Raw genomic sequence first — 6000 nt, forward strand, 5'->3', positions numbered from 1 at the left:
TTTTCTCCCAAGTCCCAGGTCCATAGCAGCCACCTTTTAGCTCTCAGCTTTAGTGACTTAGGACACTAAAATGTTCTGATATTTCACATGGTGACAAAACAGCTTCCTGCACAGGCAATCCATTGAACAACTGGAAGAAAACCTGTCAGCAAGTGCAAGAGGTAAGTATTTGCATACCCAAAGAGATGTTTTCTCCCATTCATGCCATTTTCCTACTTGGCTTCCTTCTCTGGAAAGAAAGGTCTGCAATATTACCATGTTTGGAGTGCCAAAGCCTCAAGCCCCAGTGATTCTCTTTTCACCTTTGAAAAATGGGACCAAAAAAATGGAACCCCTGTATTTTTTGTTTGTTTGTTTGTTTTTGTTTGTTTTGGTTTGTTTTGTTGTTTTTTGTATCATTTTTTTGTTTTGGTTTTTTGTGGTGTTTGTTTGTTTGTTTGTTTGCTTTGCAATTAGAATCTGTTAAAATTCTGTTATTTTCCCCCTGTGGAATCATAGAAATTTAGGGGTTGGAAGGGACCTCAAGAGATAATCTTGTCCAATGCCCCCTGACAGAGCAGGGCCACCTATAGAGTGGGTTTTGAATGTCTCCAGGGAAGGAGACTTCACCACCTCCCTGGGCAGTGATCATTCTAGGTGGGCTCTGTGGAGTTTCTCTCCTTTTAGGCTTGCCCCTAAGAGAAGTTTTGTTCCTGTGCCAATCACAAACAAGAAGTGGAGTTTCAGCACAAGCCCTTTGGTGAAAGGAAGCAAATCACACGAGTTTGTAGAACATTGCACACTCTCCGTCCCAAAGTGGAATGCAGCTTTGCAAGGGTAGCACCTTATCATAAAACAAGCTATTCCTGTCTGTGTTTAAATGCAGGCATATTAAAGATTAATCAGGTTTCTGTGAATGCCTCTTTTCAGACCTTCCTTATCCCTCACCTGTGCTTTACTTTTAAGACAGATGGTGTAACTTCCTTTGCAACTTCAGTTCCCATTGCTCACTTCTCACCTTACTGCTGGGGAGCACTCCCAGGTAGAGCAGTTCATAAATAAACATTTTCTTGCAATTGCTCGGTGACGTGCAGCCTATAAACAAGCCAGCAAAGTTGAATAAGGAACTAATTCAAGCTGGTGACCCTTAAGCATGAACTGAATACACTTAATAAAGAGAGCTGGGTTATAGGTTTTGCTACTTTGGTAAAACATGCTTTAAATTAAAATAAATACATTAAATGTGAACTCAGATCTGACCCAAAACAAAACCCATGTAGAGCAGAGTTATGAATTCCCAGATACTCAAGAATAGCAGTCAGCTGCTTAAGTGGGCTAAGCAAATCAATAAGCAATTGACATTTCAGGATTAAAATTAGTAATGTGATAAAACTAGATGCATTACAGAAGACCCTGCTTCATTTTTACTCTTTTTAAAATTCATGTTTCTGAAATAATACTTAAAAGATTCTTTTTACGAAAGTAAAGGCGAGTGTAATTTGCAACATGTTTCCAGAAATGACACATGCAGTTCCTTAGGACTTGCATCATTAGAGCTGTGTTTAAAAAGCCTGTATACTGCAGAGAGAGGATTTTTTTACAGTATGGAGCCCTATTAAAAGGCAAATATTTCTTCCCCCCTTGAAGGTCATGAGAACTGTTTCCCATAAAGCTCTGCCCAGGAGTTTCCAGTTAAATGGCAGTCATTTTATTGAAATATTTGTTTTCTGTCAGGGAAGTTCAGCACATCTTTAAGTGTCAGAAAACGCTGCATAAACATGTGCTATAGCAGAACACAGAACCCATATGTGTTTGCTTATATCATGCTCTGACTCCACTGATAAAGACAAGTTTATCAAGTCCTGGATTTTTCATTGTCGTCATAAGAAGTCTTGCTCTCAGCCACAGATGACCACGGAGAAGTACTGCAGGAATAATATTATCTCTACCCTCATCTTTAGTTAGATTGTGATGCATGCCATCAATCTGGTATTTTGAATAGTACCTGCTATGGCAGGAAGATATGGAGTATCTTTTCTTAATTGCAAAAAACTGTTCAAGCCAAGAGCCCAGAGTGAGACCTTGTGGGGTCCCTTCCCACATCAGTGCAAGGTCACCTCTTCATTCTGGCAAGACACTCAGCTGCTCTGTCCTTCCTACACTGAAACTTATACACTCCACCACCATACATCTGAGCATGTCTACATCCTGAGGTCCCCTCTGGGATTAGCTTCTCATGTGCTTGATTTCTTTTATTGTCTCTTCCAGTGTATACAATGATTTAAATTTTCTAACAACACACACATGCTATTATACATGTAAGAGAAGGCAACATCAAAGAAACAGAGTTTATACTGAGGGCAGAAGGTGATGAGGTATTTCCTGGGGAAGTTCACACTACGGTCTTAAAGCTGCTAAATATTGTTTTTCTGAGGACTTAAGTCTTTGGTTACCTTAGGAGCTGCTCTAAGTATATGTTATGTGAACTGTTTTTCAATCGATGTTTAGTGTACAGTATGAGTTATTTGGCTGGGATTCATACGGTAACCCAGTGACAGGAGAGCAGAATGCAGACTGTAAATTTATGGTACGCAAAAATTTCCAAAGTTCCCACTTGAAAAGTCAATGTCCTGTGGCACAGCACAGTCACCCTTTGGCATGCATTGCCCCCAGGCACTCTGCTGAACACACCTTTGGCAGCTTTTGCCAAATATTCCTTCCCTCTGAGTTTGTACAGCAGTTCAGTGAAGCCTAAGTACCAGTTAATATTTACTGCTGTTTGGGTTTGGAACACAAATAACTAATTTTGCAGTTATGGATAACAGAACTGGAAAACAATGTCCCATGACTCCTGTAAGATCCAAGAACTGGCAGAGGAGAAGGCAGAAAAGGTAGGATTGATCCTGGACTTTAACAGAAGTCTGGTCAGAACTGAACACAATATTCAAGGGGCGGCCTTACCAGTGCCAAGTACAGAGGCAGCATCACTTCCCTACTGCTGGCCACACTATTCCCCATTCAAGCCTGGATGCTGTTGGCCTTTTTGGCCACCTGGGCACACTGCTGCCTCATACCAAACTGGCTGTCCACCAGCAATCCCAGGTCCTCTTCTGCTGGGCAGCTTCCCAGCCAGTGTTCCCCACATCTGAAGCATTGTCTGGGATTGTTGTAACCAAAATGCAGGACCTGGCTCTTGGCCTTATTGAACATCATATAATTGGCCTTGGCCCATCAATCCATCCTGCCCAGGTCCCTCTGTAGAGCCTTCCTACCTCCAAGAAGATCAACACTCCCACCCAATTCAGTGTCATATACAAACTTTCTTAGGGTGCACTCAGTCGCCTCATCCAGATCATTGGCAAAGATATTAAACAAGACTGGCCCCAAAACTGAGCCAAGACTTGTCCCAACTGAGTTGGGACACAACAGGTGACCAGCTGCCAACTGGATTTTAGCCCATTAATCCCAATTCTCTGGCTACAGCAATCCATACAGTTTTTTACCCAGTGAAGAGCACACTTGTCTATGCCATGATTTGCCAGCTTCTCCAGGAGAATGCTGTGGGAGACAGCAAACACCTTGCCAAAGTCCAGGTAGACAAGGGGGTCTTTGAGGGTCACACAAGGAAATCACAAAACAGAATAACCACTAGGAGCCAGATGGAATTGCCTGGTTAGAGAGCAAGACAAAAGAACCCTTAGAATAACATGGGGAAAATGCAAAGGGAAGCAAGAAGACAGGAGAAGTTGGAGAAAGCATCCAAATCCAAATCAGGATGCAGAAACCTTGGACCACAGGCCAGGCAGGGCACTGGGAGCTGCTATGTAGTGTAATGAGTGGAACTTGTCACCAGTATGTCTGGGATTCTTCCATGAAACTTCTTTCTTCTACAGGGGGCTAAGGAATCACTGTTCTGGATCACACTCACAGTCCAGCACCTCCCAGGGAAGAGGAGACAGAAGCTACAGCCACAGAGGAACAGAGCCTGAAGCTGGTACTGGGGAAAAGATGTTGCAAGATCTGGTTTCCCCAGAAGTAGGGTGATAAATTCTGCCCTATGGCCTCAAAGTTTAGATCCTTCCCATTGTTCTTGTGGTTTTATTTGGTTTGATGATGGAAAGTAAGTGGTTATTACTGATTTTCAAACTGTTAATCCTCATATTTGAGAATCTCTTTAGCATAGTTCCCACTAACTCCTGCACCAAATAAAAACTGTTCTAAAGGACAGAAACCATCAAGTATATGTACTGTTATTTCTTCAGTGCCAGAAATTGCCAATTTTCCCCTGGTTTCCCATCTCAAAGTTGCATTGTTCTAGCTGAAGATGGAATTATTTCAGGATTCGTTGTAAAAAAACACCCAAGATGATCTCTTATTGAGACACAATCCAGCCTTGTTTCCCCAGAAGTCCCGGCTGACCTCATATGTCATGCTTTCTTTTTAATATTTAATGTATTTTCTTTTTCCAGTAAGAAAGATGCTTTATACTGACATTATGTTTTCATAGACATAATTTCCTAATGCTCTGCATGGAGATTTTTGATACTTGTCATTATCTGTGGAGATTTTAATCTGCAATTATTACTATTGTTTCATTTGGCATCTACACTTTGGAACGAGCCAAGGGAGGAAGTGACAAATCTATCATCTTAAGACAGGAAACCCTGTGATCTCAGAGCTGCTCATATCTTGTTAGAAGTTGCTTTTCCCCTAGGCTGTTTCATACTAACATGTTTTCATGGGATAGTTTCTGCATCTATATCATTAAAGATACCACTAAAACATTTATTGATCAAAACCTGAGGGGAATAAATGTAATCTTGCCCATCATATATTCCCCCATGTTTACACAGCACTCAAGGGAGCAGACCTTAGTGGGACAAGGTAACATGACTGTACATTAAACATAATATAGTAGAAACAGCTTCACAAAAAGAATGGATCATTTGTCTAATCACTGTCCTACTTACAAGCTGTTTTGCCTGGAATATGTAAGTCAGTCCCAAGTATCCTATTGTATGTAGATGTTCCTAACATATTTCTGCAGCATTTTTCTTCCTTTGCCCAAGGCACAGTGGTCACAAGCAGCATTCACTTTCCCATGAAAAACACTGCATATTTCAGCATCAGAGAAAGGGAGGTTTTCACTTTGCTTCTCTCAACAGCAACTCTCAGGGTCTCGAGCTGCTTATTACAGTAGAAAAGTGAGAATAACTGTATTGATTGAGTTGTGCCTAGCACAAGCCCTGGATAGTGATTTATAATAATAATAAAGCCACTGCAATACAATATAAATGCCAGTGTGATTAAAAAACTTCTCTCTAAAGCAAACAAGTTAGAGCACAAGGAGAGTACCATCTAATACCTGCCCTGAGTTGCACAATATTTAACATCTTCTGTGTGAGGATCTCCCCACCCCTCAGAACAGCCTCCAGCAAGCAGAATGCATTTTAGCCCCCAGCCACAGGTTTCAAGAGGGCTCAGTGTCCCTCTGTACATCTTCTAACTCCTCCTGTTGCATTGTAACCCTAACAGAGGGACCACAAGGATGTGGATGATCAGCAGCAAAGTTTGGAATGTGACTGTCTGAAAGCACAGGGAGATTAGGATGAGGGCTGCACTGAACCTGAGCCAGCCAGTCAAACCATGGCACTTACACAGTAAATAACTGTGATGACAACTTTGCTCACCTTTCAGCACTTGCCCCTTTTAAACAATTCTTGTGCCCTTCCTCCTACCAGCGTATCACTGTGGGTGTTGACATTTAACCTGTTTGTCAACAGATCCATTTACATCTCATTTCACTGGCACCCCATACAAGAGGCAGTAAGTGAAGAGCATTTTAGCACAAGTGATGAAAGATGTTGTTGCTGGTGCCCTTTAGCACTGCCTGCACTACTGGGAAGTACAGCTACCATTAGCAACTGGGATTTGAGTGTAATGCCAACTTTCATCCAGCAAGGTCAAAAAATTATGGTTCTGACCTTTTCGCTCTTATTTGATGTTGGAGTGGGCTCAGGT

Source organism: Calypte anna, chromosome 2 (assembly GCF_003957555.1).
Source record: "Calypte anna isolate BGI_N300 chromosome 2, bCalAnn1_v1.p, whole genome shotgun sequence".
Taxonomy (NCBI): domain Eukaryota; kingdom Metazoa; phylum Chordata; class Aves; order Apodiformes; family Trochilidae; genus Calypte; species Calypte anna.